The sequence below is a fragment of the Eubalaena glacialis genome, chromosome 3 (genome assembly GCF_028564815.1).
Source record: "Eubalaena glacialis isolate mEubGla1 chromosome 3, mEubGla1.1.hap2.+ XY, whole genome shotgun sequence".
Taxonomy (NCBI): Eukaryota; Metazoa; Chordata; class Mammalia; order Artiodactyla; family Balaenidae; genus Eubalaena; species Eubalaena glacialis.
The window spans coordinates 173,908,858-173,915,135 of NC_083718.1; the positions used below are offsets into that span (position 1 = coordinate 173,908,858).

Here is a 6,278-nt window from a genome sequence, read left to right on the forward strand (position 1 = left end):
GTAATTGGAACTAGTATAATAAAATTAAAAGAGTTGGGCTGTGGAGTCCGACAGACCTAAAGTTCAATCCAGTTCTGCCACCTACTTTCTGTGTGACAGCATTTCTAAACCTCAGTTTCCCAATCTATAAAACAGAGATGATGGGACTTCCCTGGTGGTCCAGTGGGTAAGACTCCACGCTCCCAATGCAGGGGGCCCAGGTTTGATCCCTGGTCGGGGAACTAGATCCCACATGCATGCCACAACTAAAGGTCTGCATGCCACAACTAAAGATCCCGCATGCCTCAACTGAAGATCCCGCATGCCTCAACTAAACATGCTGCAACGAAGATCTTGTGCGCCACAACTAAGACCCGGCACAGCCAAAAATAAATAAATAAATTAATTAATTAATTAAAAAAAAAACAGGGATGATAAAGCCTACCTTCACAGACTGATGAGGAATGGAAGAGCCACATATGTAAAATGCCTGACACTGAGCATAGTAAATAATACCTATTGAACATTCTAAACATTTTACAAGTGTTATCTGACAGACTCCTCATAACAGCCCTGTGAGACAGGCACTACTATTATCATCATTTTATAGATGAGGGATGAGGCATGGAGAAGTTAACTTGCCCAAAGTTACAGTAATTAAATGAAGAGTCAAACTAGATAGCTTAACTCCAGGACCCAGGCTGTTGGCCACTAAAAAAGAGTTACTACTATTATCTTTAATCAGACCACATCCAAGCAGTCTTCCCCAGTAGAAACTTGGTCTCTTACCGTTTCTTAGGGTTAGGCTAAGGAATCAAAATCACCTTGACTCTGCCGGTATCAAACACAAATTTAAAGATTGCATTTCAGGGTCATGGACTAAGTTGGCACAAGGACATCATCTGAGAAAGGTGTGGATGGTAGGACAAGCCCATCGGCAAAGCATCTTTGGAAAAGTTCTCTGCCATCTTTGAGGCTCCTGGCTTAACTGATGCCATGTGGGGCTGACTGAAGCTTTCTCTGTGGAAGGCCATCCTAAGAAATGCTTCACTTGTGGGAGGCTCTGGATGAAAACTCACCTTGATGTCTTCTCTGCCTGTATGGTTCTGTATCGCGATCTGGGTTTTGTGAAAAATTTTCCTGATGTTTTCAGAGCTTTGCTTTTCAGTGATTATAGATAATTTATCTGCCTTCTCCTAGGGTCACAATTACCTTAAGGTAATGGAAGGGAACAGAAAGAGAAATGGAAGCATATTCTGATGATGCTATCCTTTCTCACTGTATTCAAGAGCATCCACAGTCTTGCATTTTGCCTTTAACTTGCATCTTTCCAAATCCTGCCACAACTCAAAGTACCTTTCACAGGAAAGCCTTTTAAGTTTCGCCCTCTAACTTTACTCCTAGCAGAAAGGTCAAGGAAAACTAAGCCAATCAATTTGGAAATGCTTCCTTTCTGACTCATTTGCAGCTGTGTTACATCCAGATGTCTGACTCAAGAGGGAACCAGGTAAGCCACTGGCACCCAAACACTCAGGCCTCAACTGATGAAGCTCCCTGACCAGAAACGCCTGCCTCCCATTCTGATAAAGGCTCTCTAAAAGGTTCGGGAATAAGCACAGTTTTATGCTTTCTGAAAATAGAATCTGGGGGTTATGAACAAGGACAAAATTTTACCAAGGTCCTGATCCTAACACTGCCTCTAGAGAGCTTGTAGATAGCTACCTGGGCAAGGACTGATCCTGCTCTGCCCCCTTCCCCAAGACAATGGGGTTAATACCTCCCCAGATGGCTACAGGGAGGATTAAGGGTTATTATTCTTGGCATCCAGCTCTGTCACAGCTCTAGCAGTTGTGACCTTGTTCACCCTAAAATAAGACATTAAATATAAAAATGCAAACAGTGATCCCTGAATCTGATTCTACAATAGGGTGAGAATTTTCTTTCCACACAGCTTCTGACACTGCCTTCAATACTCCAACCTGTTGGCTGAATACTCCTCTTATTCAGGCCTCAAGTTTTTAAGGTATTAGTTACTAATGCCACAAAGCCCTTTGTGGAGTCAGCAGTTGTTACTAATAGCACCAAGAATGAACTCCAGAACTCTCAGGGTTTCAGTCAGGCCTGAATTCAACCTGAAGAAACCAAAGTGGCAGCCCTTTACCCCCAAACCCAGGCTCTCGGGGGCAAAAGATGAGATCTAGTGAAAAGCACGTATTACATCATTTAGTCCTTATATACCCACTGTAAGGTAGGTGCTCATTTCACATATGAGGAAAGTATAGCTCAGAGAGAACACATGCTTTACTCCAGGTTACACAGCTAAGAAGGTGCAGACATAGGTTCAAATATCAGCCCTACTACTACTAGCTGTGTAACCTCCAGCATATTTTTCAACTTTCTGGACCCTCAGTTTCCTCATTTGTAAAGTGGGAATAGTGATAATACTTACCTCAGGGGACTTCTGAAGATTAAATGAAATATTGTAGGAAAAGTGTTCAGCAAGTGCCAGGCACAAAGTAAGTATTCAATACATATTAGTTTTTTACAGATCAAAATGACAGGAATTTGATATAATTTTTATATAATAACAGAGTTTAAAATACTAAAAAAAAAAACTCAGTCCAATTTAACTACATAAGTATGAACTCCTCTACCATATCCCTGATAAGAAGTGGCAAAGCCTCTGCTTGAATACCTCCAATGATGGGTAACTCACTCCCCCACAAGGCAGCCCATTTTGTTTTTAGAAAGCCAAATTCTCTCCTGTCAAGCCAACATCCACCCTCTTGGAATTTCCATCCTTTGATCCTAGTGCTGCCTTGCAGAATCACACAGAGAAAGTCCAGTTCCCTTTCCAAAGACAGTTCTTCAAGTATGTGTTCCCTCAGGCTCTTAGCTTTGGTCCCTTCAGCTCTTGCTCAAGTGTCACAGTCCCTGAGGAGACAGACCTGGGTCTGAATTCCGATCCTTTCACTTACTAGCTGTGTGACCTTAAGCAAGTTATTCTACCTCTCTGAACCTGTGTCTTCATATGTATAATAGGAAAAACTTTCACTTCACACGGTAGTCATGAAGGTTAAATTAGATAAAGTAAGAACACTACCTAGCACAGAGCGTGACATATACCAGGCCCTCAATAAATGTCAGTCACTTTTTAGAATGTATTCCAATTAGTAAGTATCCCTCAAAGTAAATTAGCCAGAATTAAACGTAACACCAAGGGACTGGTTTCTGACGGCAACTGTCAGGGCTTGGGTTTTTGAAGAGCTTATTAGACAGTTGAGAAGAAAGCACAGCCTAAGAATTATATGGGTTTGGCAGCCCAAAGATGCAGTGGAGAATCTGGAAAGGTGAGGATAAAAGAAGAAAGGAAACAGAATGGATCGTTAAACCAGGGGCCCAAAAGAAAAGGTTAAGTATCATCACCTTACACGTTGTCTATGACTCCCTCTCTGAGACCCAGGACTGCACACGTGGGCTATACTCCTTAATTCAAAAAGGAGAGAAGAAAATTAAAAATAATTGAAGAATAATTAAAGTCACAGTTTTGGGTCTTCCCAGCAGTTAGCCCCTCAAGAGCCACAGATTTTAGCAGGGGGCTTCTTCAGTTGTATCCTTCCAGATTCTGAAGCCCACATGCGTGAAAATACCCTCCATAGGATGTCCCATGAGTTCTTACCAGCTAGAAAAACTGTCAGCTGTTTGACAACTTTAAAACTCAAAACTGGCAAATCGTCAATGTTAACACCATCACCACAATCACTACACATATTCTCTTTCCTTCAGTGACCCCAAGGGAAGGAGTCCCAGGCAGAAATAAGAATTGTTGTTCAGTTATTCTTCAGAGTTGACCCAAAGCACTGCTTCTACAAAGTGGGATGTGACTTGAACATAAGTGCTCCCAAATAGGTTAAGAGGGAAGGATAGCTGGACTCCAGAATTAAGCATCATGATCACAAACTATGGCAGAAAAGATTGTTTTCCACCTGCCGATGAAATACAACAAACTGCAATGAAAAAATCCATTGTTAGTCTTAGACTCGGCCCAAAGGAGCCCTACTAATTACTCCTTGGCCTGTGATAGAGGATCTGGTTATCACTATGCTCAATAGCCAAGATTCAATTCAATCCCTTTAAAAATATAATTACAAAGAAGCAGCAGCCAGAATTCAAACCAAAAATAGCCTTTAGTAGTTCCTTCAACTTAGTGAACAGAGACTGGCTACTCAAGGAGGACTGCAATGTACAGAAAAGCTTAGTGAGGCCACTGGGCATACCTGTGCCCTAGGTGGGGATTTCATAATGCCTTTGAGTCAGGAGGTGACCTCAGAATAATCTTTCTCAAAACTGTTTCAGGCTTTATTGAAAGGGAAGACTTAACTGCCACTTTGCCCTGATCATCTACCCCATCTTGGGAAGAATGGGGAAGCTACATCCACCTTACCAGGCTTTTAAACTCACTAACTTGAGAGGAAAACTTTTTAAAGTTGCTTTACCACCACCTCAGGAAGTTGAAGAAAGTCATAGAAGGAAAGGCCTTTGGAGGAAATAGTCAAATTAGGTTGTTAGACATTAGTCATAAATCCCGATGCCTCTTTTCTAGAGACCCTAGTAGTACACCTGCAGAAGAGAGAGCCAGAAGGCACTACACGAATTCAACCTGGCTGGCAAGGGGGCGTCTCACTGCAGCTTTCAGCAACGAGAATTGGATCCTGCTGGGTCGCAGTCTCTCTCCTACTCCACACTTCCCATTTGCCCTTTGAAGTGGGTACTGAATAGCCAGTTCCCAAGTAAAGGCCCTTTGTACGGGCGCTACAGTCGCCTGGTGGAAACACCTCGGCAGAGTTCAGTTTGGTGCCAGGATGGGCCACTGAAGGCATCTGCGGCTGCCAGAAGCCTGGACTGGACACGGGGACGGACACAAACACACACACACACACACACACACACACACACACACACACACACACAGATGGAAACTAAGAGAGAGCAGGTCAGGTCAACGTTGCCCTCCCGACACTTCCACCTGCCCCCTTCTTCCTGAGACCCGCGCCAGATCAGATGTCAAACAAAAACTCCGCAAAAAAGTCCCGTGATGGGACGACTTCCACCTCTCCCTCGGAAGAGCCTCCCCGAACTCCCAGAGCCTTCCCCCCACGTCCCTGCCAGCCCTCCGTCCCCACCCCGCCCCCGGCCCACTCTGCCCTCCGACCCGGCGAGGCCTGCCCCTTCTCGGGACACCCCGGAGCCCTCAGGCGGACGGGTTCAGGCCCCCGGGCCGGCAGGGCTGGGGCCGGCCCAGAGCTGGCGGCCCGTGTGCCGAGGCTGCCGGAGCCGGTCCTCGCCTCGGCACCCGAGGAGAGCAGGGGGTGGCGGCTACCCGTACCTGTCAGGCCTCTTCCCAGGACCGGTGGCGGCGCAACTTCAGGAGCCCATGTCCGTCCGGGGGGCCCGGCCCCTCTCCCCGGAGGGGGGGCGCGGATCCCGGGGAGGGGGCTGGGGGGCCCGGGCAGCTCTAGCCCCTTCCCATGCTCCCGGCCTGGCGCCTGGCCGGGGCCGGACAGCGCCTCCGCCCGCCCCTGCGCACCGCCTCACACCCGCGCTCACACACACTCACACTCCCTCGCGCGCTCTCACACACGCACTCCCCTCCCTCCTCCTCCTCTGTTTATCTCCTCCAGCTGTCTGGGGACCCAGGAGAAGCCCAGCACCGCGCCTGCGCCACGCAGTCTCCGCCCCCGCCCCGCGCCTCACAGCCAGCGGCTACGCTACAGAGACAGCGCCCGGCCGTTTCCAGAATGGCGATCAGGGGCCCCTCCACCCCCTGCTCCTGGTCAACGTCTGCTGCCGGCGGCGCCCACTAACCTGCTAGTTGGGGAGCCCCGCACGGCTGCGGCCAATCCGCTTCGCCGCTCGCCAGACCGGCAGCCAGTGGGCGGGCGGAAAAGCCGGGCTAAGCCTGGAGCAACCTGGGAGTCGTAGTTTTTCTCCGTCGAAGAGCTCCCGCAGCGCGGGCTCACCCCGCCCAGTTGCCATTAGTTACCCGGACGCACCTTCCACCCTATTTGCGCGTAAAATGCTCCCTCCTGTCGCTTCTGGGACACTCCCCTCACCCATTGCCCCCAGAGCCCGACACAGTCTCCTAAGAGCCTCCTCAAGACTCCCTCAGAGCCCCTTAATTGCGGGACTCTTCAGGCTGGGGCCCCAGGGCCACCCCAGAGCCAAGTCTCACCTTACTTCTTCCTGCTCTGGGGGGCTGCTGAAGTGGTACATTCCTCACTCTTGGCTCCCCGGCCTGA

At 48.3% G+C, this 6,278-nt stretch overlaps 1 protein-coding gene across 5 annotated transcripts in view; it reads right to left on the reverse strand.

The window, feature by feature from the left end:
* WDTC1 (WD and tetratricopeptide repeats 1) overlaps window positions 1-5,705 on the reverse strand; it is a 70,360-nt gene extending 64,655 nt beyond the window's left edge. For 2 of the 5 annotated variants that reach the window (XM_061184673.1, XM_061184670.1), the window contains exon 1: window positions 5,366-5,705. The gene's annotated coding sequence lies outside the window, so the exon portion shown is untranslated. Of the gene's footprint in view, window positions 1-3,405; window positions 3,466-5,365 lie in introns of all 5 variants that reach the window. The other 3 variants (XM_061184671.1, XM_061184674.1, XM_061184672.1) reach the window with 3 other exon arrangements.
* Between the last annotated feature and the right edge of the window lie 573 nt (window positions 5,706-6,278).